Genomic DNA, 22,691 nt, shown 5'->3' on the forward strand with positions numbered 1-22,691 from the left:
TAAATTCAGCAGGCAGAAAATTACTCAGTCAAATTGCTATAAAAGTTTTTACATGCTCACGTTCAAGTTCTATGCTTATCCCATTACAGAAGGGTGACAGTTCCCAGACGATCATTGTTCTATGGGCCACACTTTGAGTAGCACTGAATTAGAAAAGCTTCAATAAGCCACTTAAATTCTTGGTGCATCAGTCTCCAGATGAGATTATGTACCTGAAGGCATTTACTAAACTATAAAGTGCTCCAGAAATGGACTTACTAGAGGGCTTTAAGAGTCAATTCTATAGTCTATGGCCAAAAGATACAAACTCCAGTGTGTGATGGTCTCAGTCCCAGTTGGCATCAGGCTGCTCTGTTTAGAGTGTGTCCTTGGAGCTGTCAGTGTCTGTGGATCAGTCAAGCATTTCCTACCTCTGTACAAAGCAGGGCATAAAGAGCTCCCCTGGCAGGCTGTGGCTTGTACCCCAACAACCACCACCATCCATACATTGCAAGAACCATGCTCCTGGTGTAAGGCATCCAACCACAGACTTCCTCTAACCGGGCAGCATCCCTTCTGCAGCCTGGTCAAAAGACTTCACAGAGAGTGATACTTGAGCGGGGTCAGGAGGGAAGGAAGAGTAAAGATAATGTCCTCACTGCAATCCTTGACTCCTCGTTTCCCTAGGCCTCACTTCTCTTCCGTTGGTGAAACTCAGCACAGAGACATCCTTCGCCAACCCTTTAAGACTCTATTTCAAGTATGGACTCTGCCCACGCTGGTTCTCAGTGACCTACTTTGGCCTGCTCGTCTCTGTTATCTCCACCACATCAAACAAGAAAGGAGACACCTAGGAATATGCGGGAAGTCTACTGAGTGGTGAGATTTCTGCACTTGTATCTTTTTGACTTTCTGGACTCTTCCTGGACTTTTTGGGGGTGAATCCCCTGTCTGATTTATCTTAGTGTTTCCCCAATCACCTTTAGCACAATGCCTGGTGCATAGCAGGTGCTCAGTGAATGTCCGCTGAATGGCTGTATGTGTGAATAGTTTGAAGTTTATGGAAAAAGATGTGGCTTTTCACACTACCCTACCCTGAACCCATCTACAAAAGACTAACCAAATCTAATTAATTCTTTAAACAGAACTCTGCCAGGTACTGGGCATTCGGAAACACAGATCTCATGGCGGAGAGCTGGAGGGGGAGCTCATAGTGGGTGGTCGTACTTCAAAGTCAACAACCCTTAGTTCTAGTTCCACTCTTCTGGGAAGCAAAATCTTTCTGTGGCCCCAGGGCCCTTTAAATTTTACTGTGACTGTTTTCTTAAGAAATTCCTGGAGCAGAGCCTAACTTTTGTGTCGGGGTTGGCAACGCGCATATTCTCGGCCTAAGGGACGGTTGGCATAAGGGTTGGCGAGGCGTTACATGCGAAGGAAACTTCCAAGGAGGCAGAACAATCCCGTGGAGGGTCGAGAAGCGAGGGGCCCAAAAGCCCTTGAACTTGAGGGCTTCGGTAAATTCGGGGAAGGAAAACTGGGGATGGCCAAGGCAGCCAGACGTTTGCGGGACTTCAACGCTCCTGACCTCTGCCCTCTGCCCGCCCGCCCAAGACACGACGCGGGTTCGGCGGCCAAACCGGGATACAGCCAGGGCGTCTGGGCAGGAGGGAGGAGGGCCAGGCCGGGAGGAAGGAGTCCGGGGCCGCTGCCGCCCCGCCCGTCGGGCTGTCCGCCCCGCCTACCTCGAATGAGGCGGAGCCGGCGCCCGCCCGGAGGAGCAGGAGGAGGAGGAGGAGAGGTCGGAGCCGTCTCCAGGAGCCCTTAGAGACAGAGTCCCCGGCAGCGGCGGTGGCGGCAGGGGAAGCGCACCGGCAGGCAAGTGAGCACCCAGCGGCGGGCGCAGGTGGCTAGTCTGTCCCCGAGGGGCCAAGGGCGCAGCGCGGGGCGTCGACTGACCAGTTCGGGGGCCGCCTCCGAGTTCCCGGTGCTGGGAAGCGAGATGGAGGGAGGGAACGGAGGAAGGAAGGAAGGAGGGAAGAGTGTCCCAGAGGGCGGGGACTGGTCGGGGCACTGGGCGCCAGAGACCGGGATGGGGGAGGGAGGGCAAAGGACGCCGAGACCCGGAGACAGACGGCGCTCTTGCCCTCGACGGCCAGCGGCCGGCGGGCGCGCGAAGCCTGGGGCCCTGCGGGATCAGGGCGGGGGACGCTGCCCCCGGGACGAGGGCGGGAGGAGCGGTCTCCCGGCTCGCTCGCTTCTCTTCCTCGCCAGCCCGTGGCCGTGCGCCCCGCTCCGGGTTGGGGCTGGGAGTCTCCGGGGTTCCCAGCTCTTTCTTCCGGCGGTGCCAGGTTTGGGAGGAGGGCCGGCAGCTGGGGGCGACGGGGGCGCCACGCCCCTCTTCCCTACTTTCTTCCGCTCTTTCTGGGGACTAGGCGGCGGGTGCGCAGCCCTGGAACTCGCTCGGCGCTAGGGGTCTGGCGGGGAAATAGCGGGTCACGGAGAGGAGGACCCAGATCACACATCCTGCGAGGGTCCCCCGAGCAGTTGAGTGGCCCGGAGACTATTTGCAGATGGCATGAGGAGGTCAAGACTCAGACGTGAGTCTTGCGTGATTTTTTAAAAAGTATTGCCCGGTCACTTATTGCGTGGATCAGAGTGACTTCCTTTAAAAACAAATTATCTTAACTAGGGCGTATCAATTAAAGCTAATTTAAAAAGGCTGTCCCTGAAGTCCCCTGACACTCACTTGTCCCTCGCCTTCTGTTTGTGTCTTGTAAACTTGACTACTTAAACCATTCATAACTTTCGAAAAGGAACTCGTGATTCTCGCTAAATCCCTGCTGTGGAGTGAAACTTTTAGACAACTGGAAATCTGAGTGAAGGAACTGCTGAGGCCTGTCATCTTGTGGTCACCTCGGTCCGGCCGGGCGTGGTTGTATACAAACAAGTGCACAGAGAAGGAAATGGCCAAAAACCGGAGAGAAGGGAGGTCCCCTGCGCCCACGTGTCAGGGCACGTTTAATGGCTGCTCTGAGTGGAAACAAACCCGGAATGTATTAGACCCTGTGGAGTTGGACAAACTTCACATGATTAGCTTCCTTCCCATCAGTTGTTTCCTGTCCACACCGCCCCCTCTCCCCCTGCTGTCTTTGCGGACGCTGTTTATATTTCCTGGGGCTGTTGTAGCTTCGTCTGAATAGATTGACTGTAAGGAGCCTTTTGGACGTTGTCGGAGGCAGGGACTGTGTCTGTGTGTTCTCTACTTTAAAAGCAGAGTTCGGCGTTGTTTTTAAAGTGTCTGTCACCACACTGCACCATTGCTGGTGCCTCTCAGCTCTCTGTAAATTATCACAGGATGGCGGCCCTCACCTAGGAGAACCAGGAAGGCAGGCAGCGCTAGAATGACGGAGTTTGGTTTAACTATTGCCAAAACAGTCCCATCCAAGCAGGGAGCTGTTTTGCTTAAAAAAAGAAAAAACCCAAAGTGTATGTGTTAGCAAGCTCTTGTTTCAATAAACAAACATATGATTCACACACACATACAACTTCTTAAAGAAATCAAACGTTTTACAGAGACTTCAGTGGTAAAAGAACTTTGGGATCAAATGTTCAGCCCCTCTGCCTTCTCTAACAGTTAACTAGCACCATAAAACCCTGGTTTAAGTCCAAAAAATGCTGAGCAGTCTTACGACTGCGCCTTTAGGCCTTCTAAAAAAAAATGCAGTCGTGTTTTTACTGTTTTTAACCCAGGTAATTCAATAAGGTGTTGAATCTGGACGCATTTAGATTTGTAGAGATACATAAAAATGTGGATTTGTGTTTCACAAGAGACCAAAAAGATTAATACTATGAAGATTTTCTGTGTAGCAAACTCCAGTCCCATTGGAAAGACTAGCTCTCTAACAATGAGATTTGCAGTGTCCAGCTTATGTTGTCACTTGTTGAAGGATTTGGGTGGTTTGTCAAGTTGCTGCATAGTCAAAACACTTGAAGAAATGGCCAGCTAATACCAGATTACTTCTGGTTTTTTATGTTGAAAATTTCTCTCTGAAAGAAAAAAAAAATCAAATTTAGAATTATGTTATTTATTGTGTTGGGTTTGTTGGATTTGTATTGAGTGTTTTTTGTTGTTTTTTTTTTTTAAGTTTTATATGTCAGCTTAGGCTTAATTTAGGGAGGCAAGTTGTGGAGGTCAGATACATTTTTCTGGGGCCTGATTTGGAAGAGAAGCAGCTTAACAGAGGTTTGCGGTAGGGGCTTTGGTGTTGGATAGATGTGGATGGGAATATTAGTTATTTAACCATTTTCAGTCTGCTTTGTAAAATGAGGATGACAGTGGTCTCTGTCTTGGGGGTTTTATGAAAGTATATGGAACAATCTTTGGAAAACACTTTGCACCTAATGCACAGATAATGTTCAAAATTGTTAGGTATTTTATCTACTGACTTTAGCAGCAGGGTATCGGATAAATTACAAGATGGCAGTTTGAACCTTCTGGAAACACTAGGTGGAACAAATAAATCAGATAAAAAACACACCTGATTTTATCTATGGATGGATGGACGGATAGAGAGAGAGAAATGCTAGAGCAATTAAATTCCAAAGACGTTACTTGGCTTTATAGATAGAGCTAGATAGCCATCTATCTATCTATCTACCTATCTGCCTACCTATCTAAAATATTTGTGTACGTGTGCATCATGTTTCTACCATAGTGGTATGAATAATTATGATTAATGGATTAACAGTTTTAATGTGCTTTTAGTGTGAAGTTACAGTCATATAATATTTTTACCACCAGGCAGTCAGAAACATTTCATTAATCACATTTTAAATTTAAAGAGAATTTATATTTAAAACAGCAATATTTATTAGCCCTGGATTGGACATTAAACAGAAACAGAAATATTTGTCTTTAACCTAGGATGATTTCTAACTAAAAATGTAAAAAATGTGACCCAGGGATATACAGTTATTTTTCAGGTGCTGATGTCCACTGCTAACAGGTAAGCCATTAGAAGTGTTTAGGAAATGACTGGGAGCATTTCATAAATGTTTTGTAAAAGTGTTGTGACTGATTGTAAACTTTTGTGAGAATGGATAACCAATTAATTCAGGGAATCTACTCATCACGTCATTGACTCATTTTCAAAATTTTAAAAATGCTTTCATCTTTAAAACAAACCCTTTTGAGTGCCTGTTATTTTCTTAATGCACATCAGGTGCATAGGATTGGATTGATACGAATTGTAGCTCGTGCCACAAATGGCTTCTCATTTTACTAATTGTTCCACAGGGATGCAGAGGGGGCTTTATAATATTTTTAAATAACTGTAAAGAGTACAGTATTATTATGAATCATTTCTTGCCTGTGACATTATACTCTGAAGCAGTGGAGGATTCGATTGAATAAATTATTGATTCTTTTCACTCCTAGAACATCACAGCATAGTGATGGATTCCAGGCTCATGCTTCTAGGTGTGTAGAGTGTGGGCGAGTTACTTAATACCGCTGTGCTTCAGTGAGGTGTTGGGAGGGATAAATGAGTTAATCTGTCTCAGGCATTTAGAACAGTGCCTGACACACAGCCTATGCTCAATAAATATTCACATTAAATGATTATTATTGAAATTTTCTATATGTTATATAATAAGCATGCATTCTTGTTGTAACAGGAAAACCACTATGAAATTTTAATGTTTCTGCAACATCTAAAAAAGCTTAGTAGCTTATAAAGTCCTGTCAAGCAGTGCTTAAAGAAGTAAGAGAAGATAATCAGGCAATTGTCATTGCATCTTTTATACATGAAATGGATTTCAGTGTTAACTTAGTCAACAAATTAATTCTCCTAGATCTCAATCCCATTTTCGTTTCTTATTAGAAACTTAAAAAAAAAGTCAGAATTCCATGTTAGGATACGTCAAGTACGAGAAGGGTGGTGTGTCCAGTTTTGCAGTATATGATTACAATTATAATTAGGTTTTTAAGTTTTTACTAAGCATAGAAAAGAAAGTCCAGATGGATGATGGAATTGTCATGCCCCTCGCCCTGTTTTCTCCATGAGCATGTGTATATAATAAAAAAAAAAAAATCCACTTCTGTATAACACTCAGTAAAACCAGGTTTATTAGCTTCATATAGCAGGATTTTGTTTCTGTTTTAGGAAAAAAACGCCTTGAACAGCTGTTGAAGGTCTTTAAGTTAAATGTGAGAATTAGCCAGCAGTAAGCGAGAGAATCTTTCAGAAGTTTGTAGGTTTATCTTCTGAAAAGATGTTCGAAGTTTGGATCTGCACACAGACCCTGTCCAGAGCTGTCACGTCCGTCCGAGTCCTGTATTGAGGAGCTATGTGCAGACAGCACCTGCACGTGTCCGCGGTCTCCAGGACTGCTGCAAGGAAGACACACGTGCACATGGTTTCATGGGAAAGTTCCATGGGTAAAAAATCCAGCACAATTGTGCGATTCCATTTATGGAGCTGCCCTGCCCTCTGGGACCCGTCTGAGCCCTTTCACCTATGATCTTGCGCAATCCTCGCAGCAGCCCAGGTGAGGAAGCAAGGCTCCCTTGGGGGCAAGACGAGAGTGGGACCCAGAGGTGTCCTGCCGCCACATCCCATGACACACCCAGCACTCTGCTGAGCACTGCAGTGGGGATGCATCCAGCTCCACGTGGGGCGAGGAGGACTTGATGGAGGAAGTTTTGTTTAGAAGCTGTCAATCAGACCAAGAGAAACAGGAGGGGGTTCCTTTTAGGGGTGAGATGACCCACCTGAGGAGAATTATCAGTGTCTTGCCATTGGGCTTACCCCTCTTCAACCACCGAAGTCCAAGTGTCCAGAATTGCCTGAGAGCCAACAGGCCTGAAGGGATGTGTGCAGTGGGCCTCTCCCATCCCTGGACTCCCAAAGAAGGCCTTGAGAGGAGACGCAGGCCCTGGCAGGTCCTGATCTGGAACCAACTCACACCGACAGGTGCTGTCCTCCCCACTTCCCTCCCAGAAACCAGGCGGCTTGGACCCAGGACAGAGAGTGGAGGGGCTTTGACTGAAGGTTACTTCTAGATGGATTATTCCATTTAGTGCCGAAATCTCTTGAAAATCATTTCTCCTGTCACTTAAATGTCTGGTTTATTGTGTCAGGCTTTATTGGATATCGTAAAAGTGCTTAGCTGGAAGTGTCTGGTTGCCATCCTCCGACAGGGAGGGTTTTTGTCTTCTTTTAATGGGTCTGCATTTCGGAGGATTACTGTATAATAAAAACCGGGGTGTTGTAGACTGTTACGACTTTTGAGACTTTCAACTCTACTGGGGAATTAGTAGCTCAAAGAGGAATTCCTTTTAGGTCTGCCTCTGTGAGTCAGTTGCTAAGAATCTTTTGTAATTTTTCACATTCACTCATTGCAAGCAGTGACCTTGGGGCCAGAGGGACAGGAGGCCTTGTAATCTGCTTTCTTATGGAATAGACTGCCATTCCCCTTGTAGGCAGTGTCATGTAACTGACATAGGATCCCCTTGTTCTGCTCTAACTTGGGTTGGTGTCACCACCAGCGCTCACCGGAGTGGGCTGTGAATCAGTGGTCATCAGTGCACTTGAGCAACACGTGTAGAGAATTGCCTTCATTCCTGATGACTGTGTATAAACCCGCCTGAGCCCATGGGGTAGAATCCTAACTTTATTCATGTAGGATAATCAGGCTTTTATTTAGCTGTACATGGTACAGCCAAGATTTCCCTGAGCATTGGACATTAAATCTTCAACCCCCACTGGGACCCTTTAACTAAGACCCCAACCTTGCAATGACCTCAAATTTTGTCTGCTTTCCAGGGAGAAACTATTGCAGAGGTGCAACACAGTTCAGCTCTCAACATGAGCTAAATAAATTTAAGGATGGACAGAGGAATCAAAATTCAAAAGCTGCTTGGACTTTATTGAGGTGTAGTGAGCACTTTATTGGTATGAATCCATACACCAGATTTATTCAACCAGAATCTCAGGCAGATTGGAAGAGTATTGAAATCGGCAGACTCAGTACCTGTCCTGTACCTAAACTACTGAAACCTTTTGCGCTGTAAGACCATGACCTACCTGCCCTTTAGACCCCGAGGCCTCACATGGGTGTGTAAAGTCATGATTGGCTACTCAGACAAGTTGTCAGGGGAGAGTTGGATGTCTGGCCAAGAAGCAGAAGAATTGGATTGTGACTTCTTGACAAGGCTGCCTTGAACTCTTGTAAAGGTTGTTGACTGCGCAAGAGTACCAGGGAAGTTAAGTAGGGTCTCAAATCCACTCAGAAAACCACGTGTCCTGAGCTAGAACTGCCTTTGCCAGGAGGAAGGGGCACTTCTTTCTGACTTTCATCAAGCCTGGAAGGCTAGGTCCACTGGGAGCGCTGGCCATTGTAGCTCACATGAAGGTCCAATGTGGCTGGCGGCAGCCCTGCCTCTCCCTGCCCCGTTCAGCCACAATAACCCTCTAAATGCCAGGAGCCTGCAGAATCTGGCACATAGTCAGTGCTTAATAAATGCCAGTGGAATGGGGGGATAAAACCACATTCTCTGCAGTGTGTGCCAGCAAAGTGGATGAGCTGGTGTTCTTTTTTAATCAAAAAAGTAAAATTGATGATGCCTACTGGGAAATGCACGTTCAGCAGTGCGTGTTCCCTGTGACAGGCATCTTCCTCTTCAGTTCCTCGAATCCTAAGGGGCGGGTAAAGCCCAGCACTTGAGGTGTCGTTGACATTGTTTACTGTGGGTCGAACACCAACAGATGTGCTCAGCATTGCCTGAAACCTGTGGGGTCCCTGCACTGGTGCCTCCTGGGAATGGACAGAGGGATCCAGGGTACTTAGTGACCACAGGCCCTCCCCTTGGGGACAGGATGTAAAGGACAGTGGCCGCAGGAGCCTTTGGAATTTACCTGTGAGCGGTTGCTGCTTGTGTAGAAAGACTGTTCTAGTTTGGGGTAAGAAGTGGGGACCCCTGTTGCTAAAGCTACCAACAACCAAAAAAGGGGATTGTCTGCGTCCCTCGCAGTGCCGGCTGGTGCTGCTGGCCTGCTTTCTGTTTTAAGTCGATCCTTGAGAAAGCCGCCTCTCAAAGCTAACTTCCTCTTGGCTCCTCTCCTGAGAGACAGTCTGCACAGCAGGTAGGACCAGCCATGTTTAGTGGGTTAAATTGCTAAGGCTGTGGTTCTCAGGACAGACGTGCCAGTTTGCACTTAGGACCTTGGCCTTCTGCTGTTTTACGAACAGGCTGCACCTTGTGAAAACTGCCCACAGGTGCATAAACGCAGAATCTTTTCACATTTAGTCTGCTTAAATGCAGCCTGCTTCAGGCAAACTCAGATTCCCCAAACAGGAGAAGCAGGAGATAACAATTCCTAAAAAGGATTCCTTACAGAATTTCAGCGAGCAAACTTACCTGTTGCCTTTACAGTTGCATTTGCTTTTACGAAATTCCAGGAGACTCAACTTTTCAGGAATATCTCTCTGTTGAATTAAGCAGAATATTCCGGCACATGCTTTGCCCTCTTTTTGAACATAAATATTTGATGAGCAGCATGCTTCAGCCATTACTGTCCAAATCCAGAAAGCAAATAGATGCACCTGGCAAGCTGCCTGGGAGGAAATCCTAACATTTCTCACCTCCAGCTCTCTGACTTCCTCCTGCTGTAGTAAACGTCAGGGGGCTCAGGGACACCCACACCCAGCTGGTGAGATCCAGCGGGCAGAGGTCAGCCTCTCCACGTGCACCTCCTGGGCTCTGGACCCAGGTTTCTCTGATTTACCGATGTCAGTGTGAGAAATCAGCACGGGTTTCCCGGACCCCAGACGCCTCCCCAGTTCTGTGTCTTCCAAGCTGGTCTTGTCCTGTTCATCACACTGCTATGAAGAATGGCCTATACAACCTCTCCATCTTTTTAAAATTGGTAATGTATTTATATGGTCCCCACAAACCTCACAACCATATAGAAAGGTGAACACTGAGAAATCTTGCTCCTGTGTCATCCCTATCCGAGCCTTCTCCACACTCTCTACAGGCTGAAACGTGCAAATACAAGCAAATGAGGAGATATAGATACATATATATGTGTGTATATATATATACACACATATATATATATGTTTAATGCTTCCTCCTTCTTTCACAAAAGGATATTATATATATATATTATATAATCTATTCTGTTTTCTTTTTTAAATTAGCAGTCTGTCCTGGAGATCTCTATCAGCACGATTGTTTTCCATTGTGTGAATATACCACATTTTATCCTACCAGTCCCCTGTGGCTGGACCTTTGAATTGTTTCCAGTCTTTTGCTATTACAAATGGTGCTACAACAGATAAAGGTGTCATTTTGCCTTTGTGCAGGTGGACCTAGAGGATTGATTCCCGGCAGTGGGACTGCTGAATCACAGGGCCCTGTCATCCCCGCTTCGGAAGGCTTGACTCACTTTGCCCCCTCCCCAGCAGTGTGTTAGAGGGCCCCTTCCCTGCAGCCCCACCAGCAAGAAGTGTGTCAGCTGTTTTTATTTTTGCTCATCTCGTTGGTGAGGAATGTTAATTTAGGGTCGGTTAAATTTGTTGAGTTTTGAGTGAGGTAGAGGTTTGGGGCCATGTGTACATCTTTTCCCATGGGCGGTCCAGGCCTGCCGGTCCTCCTGCGGCCATTTATTGACCTTTCATCCTGAAGCAAGCCTCTTGCCTACGTCACTGTCAAAATCTCTTAAATACAGACTTAAGAATGTGATAGCTCTTTGGGGCCTAAGGGCAGAGTGGGCTGCCAAATCGTCAGCGCAAAATCGAGAGACATGGCAAATAGGGTTTTATGCCAGTTGCTAATGTCTGATTTATAAATAGTTTTCAGCTAATGGTATTATTAAACTGGGACGTCTCCAAAACCATTATGAAGATGATCTTCTAGTCTAGAATTTCTCCCTCTCAAACAAAAACAAGAAAGATTGAGAATGTATAAATTCCAGTGGCATTTCCTACAGAATCTTCTAAGAAATCTAGATTTTCTTCCTTTCCCATGCATCTCCTGAAAGGTTACACAGGCCACATTTTGTTTACATGCTGGATAGGGCTCCTATTCACCTTTTGGTGTGACCATCAGAGAGCTGTCTACCCCATTTCCAGCGTGAAAGAGAAAAGGGAAGAGCGCAGTGTGAGGGGAGCGGCCAGAGTTCAGGATGCCCCGGAGGGCGCGGGTTGGAGTTGCACAGGATCGTCTTTCTCTCTGAGGTGCTCTATCCATCAGCCCTGGGATGCTCTTTTAATATAAAATTAATTTTCATCTTTTCAAAAATGAAATCCATTGAAAGAGAAAGGAGTTTTGGTTTAGTGAAAAGATGACTATGTGGTTTATTTTTTGACTTTTTGATTTTAGAAATTCATCTGAGGCAGTCCTGTTTAAAGTTAGCCCACATCTCCATCAAAAAAACCCAAAAAACAAGAAAGGAGGGAGGGCTTAGAGCTCAGGGTTAGAGTTTGTGCTTAGCATGCGCAAGGTCCTGGGTTCAATCCCCATTTTAAAAAGTAAATAAATAAATAAACAAACAAACTTAATCACCCCCCCAAAAAAACCAAGAAAACCCCACCACCACAACAAACCCTCCTCAGAGTTCCCACGTTTGGCAGAGGTCTGTGAAAGCTCTAAAAAGGAAGGTCTGATCCTCTAGGCGTAGTGCTCTCTCTTCAGCTCTGACGTATATGCGTTATTATCTTGTGGAGGTGGGTTTTCAGCTCTCTGGATGCTTTGTTTTCCTTCCAGTGAGTTTTGTCGTTAGAGCATCGCTCTCCCGCCCTACAGTGTCAGCTCTGTAAGGACAGGCTCTCGGTTGCTTGTTCTAGCCCAGGACCCAGAATGGTACCTAGTGCCTCAGGGTGCTCCATCAATAGTGGATGACTGGGTCTGCTGCGGTTAGGGCCTTCTGGACCCAGTGGGTCTCTGTGGTCAGCCCAGGCCCGGGTTGGGGATCACAGTAGCCGTTCTTTGGCCTTTTGGTGGGATTCTCCAGCCCCTGTGCACTCTCTGACAATGTGCATGATGGCTTGAGGTCTGGTCCACCTGGACAAGTCACCTGACCTCGAAGGGCCTCTGTTTTCCCATTTGCAAAATAAAGACGATGACACCATGTTTCCAGAAATCTAAGATGCCATCAATTATGAGATGTGCCATTCTTCTACTGGCCATTAAGAAAGAAAAAAGAAATTGCTGCCAATTGAGCTGAAACCCACATCAGTCCTAAGGATGTATTAGCTTTCTATGCTTGCCGTAACAGATTACCACAAATTTAGCAGCTTCAGACAACACATCTGTGTTATCTTATAATTCTGAGGTCAGAAGTCATCATGGGCTTGGCTGGCTTCTCTGCTCTGGGTTTCACACATCCAAAATCTTGTTAGGAGGCTCTGGGAAGAATCCATTTGCAGGATGATTCAGGTTGTTGGTAGAATCCAGTTCCTTGCAGTTATAGGATTGAGGTCCCTGCCTCCTTGCTGGCTGTCAGTTGAGGGCCACCCTCCCCTCTTAGAGACCTTGCTTTGGTCCTTGCACTTGGGCCCTACATCTCAGAGGCAGCAACAGTGTGACAAGTCCTCATGCCTGGAATCTCTTTGAGGTCCCCTGCTGCTCATCTCTCTGCCTCCATCCAGAGAGAGTTCTCTACCTTTAAGGGCTCATTTGATTCGATTGGGCCCAGCTGGGTAATCCAGGCTACTCTCCCTTAATTACATCTGCAGAGTCCTTTTTTGCTGTGTAACATACCGTATTCACGAGTTTCATGGATTGGGAAGGCGTGGACATCTTTGGGGACCCATTCTGACTACCACAAAGTCATCCCAGTATTGGGGATGTTAAAATGTGAACAGAATTTGTTTCTTAGAATTGATTAAATACTATCTATCTTTGGCTTAAAAATTAAAGAGCTACTGGTGTATATAAACAGTAAGTGCTCAGGCATTAACTATTATTATTGCAATGAATATTATGATCGTAGTGCTCACACAACGCCCATCACCTTTAATTTCAGTTGAAGTTATTCTCACAGCTAAATGCATTTGACAAACGCTAATTGAGAGAGTAGAGTGCGCGGGCAGTTAATTCGATGACAGTGATGATGACAGTTACTCCTTGCGTGACAGCCGGGTACCGACGTGTGCTAGGACCTCTGCACACTTTCTCAGGCCTCTCAGTAGCCCTTCCAGGTAGGTAGGGAATACTGGTTCCATTTACAGGTGAGGAAGCAGGTTCAGGGAGGTTGAATACTGCTTAAGGGCTCAGTAGTAAGTGCTGGCGGCATCTTTTTAAATCCAGGACTTCCTGGCTCTGCAGTCAGTGCTCTTCGTGGCACCCTGTTACCTGTCCTGGTGTCCAGCAGGAGTGCGGGCTGGAGGGAGTGGCCTCCTGGAAGGGGAAGGAACACGGGGGAAGAGACACTGCCCTGTGATGTGTCTGTCTTGTACTCAGATGTTTCTTTGCTTTTAACTGTTAAGCTCATCGAGCAAAAACGTCCTGTCTCTTCATCCTTTTCTCAGTTTTTAATAAACTCAAAAATGATCTCTTTTCATTCAACAGGTGTTTCTCAGTTACCTACACTGAGGATAGGTAGGATATGGCTGTGAACAATATTGTGATTTATAGTAAGAGATATATACACAGTTTCTGTACAGGTCCTGGCACAGAACTAAAACCCTTGGAATTCCTCAAGTGATGAAAGCAATAAAGGTGTCTTTTGTTACATCATTGAGGTGACTTTGGGCCACACCTAAAGATTAGGGCTGTTTGCCTGGAGAAGCAGCCATGTGATTAAAAGGTTGGAACTTTCAGTCCCACCCCTCAGACCTCCAGGGAGGGAAGAGGGGCTGAAGGTGGAACCAGTTACCCATGGCCGGTGATTTAATCAATCGTGCCTAACTAATGAAGCCTCCAAAAAAACTCAAAAGGACAGGGTTAGGAAAGCTTCCAGGAGTTGCAGATGGGGAGATGTGGGAGAGGGGGTCCTCTCCAAGAGAGTATGGAAACGGAGTGCCCTTCCCCACGCCTTGCCCTCTGCATCTCTTCCACCTGGCTGTTCTTGAGTTATATCCACTTATAATAAACCAGTGATCTAGTAAGTGAAATGTTTCTCCAAGTGCTGTGAGCCACTCAGAGCCTTTAACTTGTGGAATCTGATGCTATCTCTGGGGAGATAATGTCAGAATTGAGCTCAATTGTAGGACACTCACTGGTGTCCAGAATTACTGGGTAGTGTGGAAGCCTCTGCCACAGATGGGGATCTACTCTCAAAGGGAGTTAAGTTAGCATTGAGGAATTTCTGCTTTTTAAACTATTTTAAGTATAACTGGAGCAAAGGGAAAAGGAGAAGAGAAGGAGAGTGGTTTAGCAGAACTGGAGTAAAAATAGTAGCTACCTGAGTTCAGTAAACTACTCTGAGATCACAGCCTCTAGAATTTTCCCAAGACACAATGGCAGGTTATCTTAGGCTCTTCAAATTTAGGTAGATTGTTGAAAACCAATCTTATCATTTTGCCCTCAAAACCTGCTTTTTTCCCTGCCTTCTCTAAGTCAGTGGACATCTCTAGCCATGCAGAATGCCAAGCTCTGGACCCCTGAGTCATGCAGAATTCCCCTCCTCTTCCCCTCCCTCCAGCTCAGACACCGGGCCCCCACCAGGGCGTGTCACATCCACTTCCTAACTGGTCACACATCTGCTCTCTCCCCTACCCCCACTGCCTCTCACCTGGATTGTCACCACGGCTTCCTAACTGATTGCCCCCTTCACACTGCCACCACGGTGATTTTTCTAAAACATAGATCTGAATGTCACTTCTGATCTGGCAGCTTCCCAAAGGTGTCACAAGCTAGTGGTTAAGCATTCGCACTGTCCAGGTTCAAGGCTGCCTACAATTCCTACAAGCTACAGAATCTTGGAAGCATTATTTAGTTGCTCCGTGTCTTAGTTTCCCCACCTCTAAAATGGGTGTAATAATAGTACCAACCTCACAGAAAGGTTCTAGAATTTAAGTGAGTTAATGTATGAGGCACTTAGGAGCCTGGCACACAGATAGCCCACTGTGAACATTATTAACCCACAGTCCTTGATAGCAGGCCTGGAGCCCGGCTTCCACCCTCCTGGTACCATTCAAAGCTCGCTCTACCAACAGACTCTTAACGATCTGACACTAGGTAAGTACCCACACAGAGAGTACACAGACATTTTCACAGCAAGTTGACAGTCATTTTACATCTTTGGAGTCTAAGGGAAAGTTGGACTTGCATTTTACATTTCATTTTTCTAGCAGTTCTTTTTACTGCATCTTATAAAAGTATGGGACCATAATGAATTAGGAATAAAACCAGAAAGCTGCTCTTCCACAGCAGTTTGAAAGGCACTTCTGTGTTCCCCCACACCCTCTGGATGATTCACACTAACCAGGTTACCCATACTCACTGTGGAGCCTTAAGTCTCTGGATTTCTTCACACTGTTGCCTCTGCCTAGAGTTTATCAGACATTTATTCAGCAGCTGTGTGTGCTGGGTCCTGGGGATAGACGAGTGAGTGAGATACTGCCTCTACTTTGAGGAAGCTTCCCTCCAACTACCCAGTGGATTCTTGTCTGTGTTTTGAAACCTAGCATAATTTCATTCTTTCTTTCATGCATAAAGAAAGCATTTATTTAATGCCAGCTGTTTATGAGGCACTTGCTATATTCTGCTTCTCCCCTTAAGGACCACCAAGCTAATGAAGATGGGGTGGTGAACAGACAGAAAAACAATCTCTGTAGGATAGGAGTGTGAGACAGCAGTGTGACTAGAGAAGCATCAAGTACAGAGGAGGGTGTCTGACTTTGCCTTGGCTAGATAAGGGCTTGGCAAGGTCAGAAATGGTTTCTCAGTTACAGTAGAGACAGTGTCATCAAAAAATGAAGACCTGGGCCTTGAGGTCAAGCCCAGGTCCACAGCTCAGCTCTACCACTCACTAGTCATGTGACTTTGAATGACTCTCAGTCTTAGTCTGTTCAAGCTGCTGCAACAAAATCCCATAGACCGGGTGGCTTATAAAGGGCAGAAATTTATCTTTCACAGTTCTGGAGGCTGGGGAGTCCAAGACCAAGACAGCTGCAGATTCAGTGTCTGATGAGAGCCCAGTTCCTGGTTTGTAGACAGCAGTCTTCCCTTCTCACTGTGTGGGGTCTCTTTATTTTATTTATTTATTCATTGAAGTATAGTTGATTTATAATATTGTGATGATTGGCTTAAGAAGATGTGGTGTATATGCATACATACATACAGTGGAATATTACTCAGCTGTAAAAAGAATGGAATATTTGCAGCAACATGGATGGACCTAGAGATTCTTACATGACAGCACTTATTTGGGGTCTCTTTTATAAGGGCACTAGTCCCATTTATGAAGGCCTCACCCTCATGACCTAATCACCCTCCAAGGCTTCACCTCCAAATGCCATCACATTGGGTTTAGGATTTCCACTTGAATTTTGAGGGGACACATTCAAATCATAGCACTCTCTAAACTTCAGATTCCTCATCTGTGAAATGGGGATAACAGTACCAATCTACCTCACAAGGCTGTTTTGAGGCTTATCTGAAATTGTTATATACATAATGTGCTTAGAACCATGTCAGTCATATACAGCTGCATAAATGTTAGATGGCATCACTCTGTTACCTTCTTTTTCTCTCCTTGACCCTATCTCTGGACATATTTAAATTTGCTCTTGTCTGGGTCTCCAGTGGCGTGCTCTTCAACCAGCAGACTGCTTATTACATTGACTTGTGTACTTTTACCTGCCATTCTCTGCCTCCCCTCCAGAATGTCTTATATCTCTTGAAGCCAGTGACATTTTTGACTTTATAGTGCTAGTGACAATGTTCAACTCATAGAAGATTAAATAAATGTTAGAGAATTTCTATTGTATTAAAATTTAAATTGGAGCACATCTTGTCAAAAAGCTTTGTGAAGAGTCTGATTGTTACGGACTGAATGTTGACCTCCTCCCAAAACTTACAGGTTGAACTCCTAGCCCCCAATATGATGATATTAGGAGATGAGACCTTCAGGTGGTAATTAGGTCATGAGGGTGGAGTTCTCATGAATAGGATTAGTGTGCTTATAAAAGAAGCCCCAGAGAGCTGTCTCGTCCCTTCCCCTCTGTGGGGACACAGTGAGAGGGCGACCATCTATGAACCAGGAAACAGGCTCACCAGACTCTGAAACTACCGGAACCTTGATCTTGGACTTCCAACCTCCAGAACTGTAAGAAATCAGTGTTTGTGGTTTAAGCTACCCAGTGTATGGTTTTTTTTTGTTATAGCGGCCTGAATGGACTAAAACACTGCTCAAACATTAGTTTCCGCTTTTCAGAACTGAGGCTCTTTCAAGAAAGTTTCTATTACTTGCCCAAGGTCATGGAGCTCACAAAGGGCAGAAGTGAGATTAGAACCCCACATCTCCTGTTCTTCTGTTTTGTGCTGCTGTATCACATCCATCCTGTGAGCTGGAGGTCTGAGTGCTGGCCAGGCTCTTATCACTGGCCCGCCTGTATCAGGATCATGATGTGCGGAAAGCAGGCCTGGAGAGACCTCTAGACACACCCTCTCTCCCCACCCCTCCCCACCTATCTCACTCACTGCTGCCCCACTGGTACTCATGGGTCACACCTTGGCGGTGAGTGGTGAGCGTCCACCTGGAAACGTGGGGTGGAGGCGGGGACAGAGCCTGCCTGTGGGAGGCAGGAGGCTGCCTGAGAATGGAGGAGGAGGGAGGACCTTGTCTAAGAGTGAGTAATTTGTAACAAGACTCCAGGGCTGAGTCAAGGAGGAGGAGTCCAGTGAAGTCCAGAAGTTGCAGAGTTGGGAAAACTCTTGTAAGGATATCCAAAGGCAGTGGAGCTGTTCTTAGACTTCTTTTCCCTTCCAGAGACGTCTCAGTGCCTCTCCCTTCCCACCCTCTTTGAAACGGGCACCCTTTACATGCTGCTGAGGACTATATTCTGTGCTCTCATCAGATTTGATTGGCTTATAATCCTTACTGTGGAGTCGGGGCAGAGTGGTGAGTCCATACCGTGGACTCTGACCGTGAACTTTGCTGGCTTGAGAAAAGTTCAAAATTTATGACTTCATACATTATCTTTTTTTTTTAATCTTTCTTAAAAAAAAAAGAAAGAAAAGAAAAGAAAAGAATTCTCAAACGAGAAAGGATCTAGTGGCTCAGGTAGCCTCGAAAGCCGAAGAGACCAGGGTAATGGTTTGCGAACTTGTCTGCGTATTAGGATCAGCTGGGGAGTGAGTCTGACCATCAGGAAGCCGGGGCTGCGTGCAGACCTGTGAAGTCAGCCCCGCTGGCGCGGGGCCGGAGGGCGGCCATGCCTGTAAAGCTCCCGGCTGGCCCCAGCGCACGGTCAAGGGCGGGAGCGCCCGGAGGGTGGCCCTCTTACTGCCCAAGTGAACTCTAGGTCTCTGCAGCACAGATGATTGACACGAGAGAAAGTCGTGACTTGGCTGCCAGTCAGCCTTATGGCCACTGGCTCATTTTCCTTGTTAATTCTGGGGTCTGGGAGCAGTCTTTGAGCACAAATCCTCTGTGTCAGCTCACAGTGCCCCTTCCTCAAAACATGCTGAGCTCTACCCTTGAACTGTCTAATCCAGATCTTCCTGCTTCTGAACAAATTATTGGTGTATCCTGTTAGGTAAAAACAAAAAGGAGTGACCTTGAAGGGAGTCAGTGTTCCCAGTTGGACACAGTCACCCACGGTGGGAGGGCACAGCAACTCTGGTGTGAAGGGGGTCTTACCCAAGGCCTCTCTTGGTGGCACGCCACACCACCCCATTGACAAGCTTCCTTGAGAAAGCTGAGTCTTGTATTCAACTCACGTTACTTGTGAGTCGTGTTCAACATGGCCAGGTTCATTATGGAGCCTGGGAACAAATTCTTGTGTTTGAGGAGCGTGTGTAGGCTCTTGACTTTTGACTACAAATGGCTTTAATGGTCAGCATTCATTGTGTTTTATGTCCAGGAGCATATTTTATTTTTATCAGGGATTTAGTAAAGGAAAAATTGTGGGGGGAGGTGACCTGTAAAATTCACATTCATAGAAATGATTTGTGGATGTGTTTTGCTGGATACAAGGGCAATTTTATTTTTAGAGAGAGATTTTTTTGGGGGGATTGAATGTCCGCTCCACATAGATTTCCCCATTACCCCTTGAGAGCTAGAAGCTTTCTTTCTGGATGGTAACACTTTCCAGAAGCATCTGAAAGTGGGAGTCCTTTGGGAAATTTCACGGTCACACCCTGGATTAAAATGAAAAGTGAAATCTCAAGAGTGCAACTTGGTTTTGAAACTACATTTTTTACAGCTTTGATGATGAGAAGGAGAGAGAATAAACTTTCTTGTGCACCTGCTCTTGACCAAGTATTACCACCTTATAAAGAAAGTGTAATTAGTTCATTTTATGGAAGAGGAAACTTTTATGGAAGAGGAAACTACAACTCAGAGACGTTCAGTAACTTGCCCAAGGCTGCACAGCTCATGAGGAGTAGGGCCAGAATTCAAACCTGTGTCTGCTAGACTGTACCACGCTGCCCTCTAGAACTAAAGAAAACACACTTAACTTCATAAGTGTTAATTTTCTAGTGCCTTTAAGAGACTTTTCTTTTATTGTCCACAGAAGATTATCCTGAGAAGCATATAAAATATAAAAGCACATAAAAGCATTGTAAAACCTGAGGTACTGTAAAAATGGGGGCCACATCTGCGGGAGGACAGAAAGTCCGGAGAAGAGAAAGTGGAACTGCTTCCTGGCAGGTACCATGTTTATAAAGAGCCCAGCAATCACTCTTGTGAATTTGTTTTTAAACTGACTCATAACAGCTGCGAAGGCTGGAATTATCAGTTCCCAGCTCAATTGTTTTTTTATTATTTGTGACTTGCCCTTGTTAAATATGGAGTTGTATTAAGGAGGAACAGTTTTACCGATTGTTAATGTGCTTTTGGTTGACTGTTGCATTGAATGGAGGCGTTTTGGTTATTTCACCAGAAAACAATGCTGAGGAAATTCAGAGTTAAGTGTTGGAAAAATGACAGATCTAGGGTTGGCATTCTCCAGAATTTCTAAACAGGAAAGGCTCAGGGCTGGCAGGCTGGAAGAGGTGTGAGGGTGAAAATCTGGATGCTGTGTTTGCTAAGCAAGTACTTTTTTTTTTTTTTTAATTTTGCTTGTATTTTTTTTTAATGTTTTCTAAAGATGTTTTTAAATTTATACTTTCTAAAGTGAGACAGTGTTTACTGTCCCTGTTGAAGAGGGCTTCTGCAGTGGCAGGAGGCTGACTGGCCGAGACTAATCCCAGCTCTGCCACTTGCTACTCTGTGACCTTGAACAAGTTACTTAACCTTTCGGGACCTCAGTTTCCTTTCCCAGAAGATGGAGATGATGCTGTCTGTGCCTCCTTCCTGCGGTTATTGTGAGGCGTAAGTTAATACAGATAAAGTGCAGAGAACTGTGCCTGACACCGAGGACACTCAACGCCTAATAAATGTTTGCTGTTGTTCTTTTAATTAATTGGAGTTTAATTTAATTGGAGGGGCTAATGGAGATGATGGCAGGGAGGAGGATGCTGAAGTTCCTCCAAGCCAGCCTTTTGCAGATTCTGCCAGAATAGTCCTTTTCAGCTCAATGATTTGAAGTCCGTGTTTTTTATTCTCACATTACTCCAAATGTATATTTCTGCAGTGTGGTACAGTGGGAAGATCATTCAACTGTTTATTTTTTAAATATGTTGTAATTCCAGCTGCACCTTCACAAAGTGTTAGATGTGGCCTCTGCTGAGAGTATATATTCAGTAGGGAAGAGCCACAGCCCGGAAGCCACCAGGAGCCCTGACGCGAGATGACATTGTTCCAGGCGCTGTGGAGAAGGTGTTGACTGACGTGTGATCATCTGTTCCTCTGAGAAGCCAGTACCTGCCCACTAGCTCCCTCCGAATCGCAGGAAACAGTGTATTCTCATTCTGCAGCGAAAGGAAATGTACCAGTTTTCTGGAGAAATATTTTTTCTGGCCCTAAATGCCAACAGATTTGTCATTTAGGTTCTTATGTGAGGGCATTGGGGATAGATTCCTTAGTATCTTCAGCAGTTACTCCTGGGGAAAATCTGGAGAGACTGTTTTTGTGGCTATTTCTTATGTTAACCCTTGAAATGATGAGAAGGACGCTATCTGATTCTTATTCAGTGACAGTGTTTCTACAGGAAATAATTAAGTCCAAGTGCATTGTTCTCTTGATCTAATTTGATAAACAGCCAGCAGGGAGTCCTAGGAAAGAAGAGAGGGGCGAGTCAGGAGCCTGCCGTCTGGAGTTTTAGGTACAGAATTATGGGATGTTGCAGCTGAAACGGGCCATTGTGATCACAGAGCCCAACTTCTGCTTTTTACAGATGGGGAAACTGAGGCCCAGAGATTAGCTTGAGTTTGTAAAAGAATTTCCGGTACCCCTGGGACTCCTGGTTCCAGGCCCAGCTGCCTATTCCACCCGACTACATACTTGTGCTGTGTGTACTTAGAGCAGGTCTGTACAGTAGAACTTTCTGCAAGATGGAACCGTTCAGTCTGTCCAGGATGGTGGCCACTAGCCACATGTGGCTCTTGAGTACTTGAAAAGTGTAACTGAGGAGTTGCATATTTTTTGCTTTATTTAATGTGAATTCATTAAAATTTAAATTTAGTTAGCCGCATGTGGCTGGTGACTACCATTTTGGATCATCCAAGCTTTAGAGGCACTGAGGAGGGGAAGAAGGCCAGTCCTCATCTCCTACGTCATTCTCAGCAGGCGAGAGGCTCACCTTTCCGGTGGCTCAGGTGCACCAGGTCGTGTGCTGGAGAATCAGGCTGGGCCAGTCACCCCCTCTTTCTGGATGAAAGGTGGCTCCTGTGTGAAAGAGGGGGTTGGATTTGATCTCTCTCCGGGGTCTCATTGTGACTGCAGACATGGCTCTGCACTGGCAGCGGTGTGACCTTTGGAAGGGCACTTAGCTTACCTGGGCCTCAGTCTCCTCATCTGTCACCTGTTTTTAACACCTGTTCTGCTCCCCCATCTCAGTAATGTTGGGAGAGTCTGGGAGTAGAAGATCAGTGACAGGAAATCCCTTTGCAGACTTTTTTTTTTAATGGTCTTTGGTGTTTGGAACTATTTTTCATTTTGAAGCAAGTTGCAGATGGGTTTTCTTTTCTCTAAGGTGCCACAGTTGGGGAACTGACCGTGTCAAGGTGATCCTCGTCGCCAGAGCAGAGACAAATAATGTGCAGCCCGTATGAAATAAGAGCTGGGAGACATGGTCCTGATGCAGATGACTGATTTGGTCAGTGGGTGATGGTTTTTCATAATAATCTTGCTTACCTAGGCATTCCCTAATCTCTCTGCACAGTCAGCTGTTTCATCTGAGGAACCAAAGTGGATCCCTTTCGGAAGCTGTGGCTCCCCTCCGGGCTTTTCTTCCTTGTGCTCCTTTTCTCACGTCAGCCTGCGTGAGCCCCATGTGGAATACGTGGTACCGCGTAGTAGTCAATAAACAGATAAAACCTTCTCAGGTCTCCTTGGTGATCGCCTCTCCATCAGTGGTTCTCACACTTTGTTCCCAGGTGGTGATTCACCACTGGCGGGCCCGCAGCTCACTGGTGGGCCTCAACTCTC

General features: G+C 45.8%; 1 protein-coding gene across 3 annotated transcripts in view; it reads left to right on the forward strand.

The window, feature by feature from the left end:
• Nucleotides 1-836: 836 nt before the first annotated feature.
• The window catches only part of GNG12 (G protein subunit gamma 12), a 119,687-nt gene continuing 97,832 nt past the window's right edge, over nt 837-22,691 (forward strand). Inside the window, exon 1 of one of the 3 annotated variants that reach the window (XM_064493473.1) lies at nt 837-858. The gene's annotated coding sequence lies outside the window, so the exon portion shown is untranslated. Of the gene's footprint in view, nt 859-1,717; nt 1,859-22,691 lie in introns of those variants that run through there. The other 2 variants (XM_031465354.2, XM_031465355.2) reach the window with 2 other exon arrangements.

Source organism: Camelus dromedarius, chromosome 14 (genome assembly GCF_036321535.1).
Source record: "Camelus dromedarius isolate mCamDro1 chromosome 14, mCamDro1.pat, whole genome shotgun sequence".
NCBI lineage: Eukaryota > Metazoa > Chordata > Mammalia > Artiodactyla > Camelidae > Camelus > Camelus dromedarius.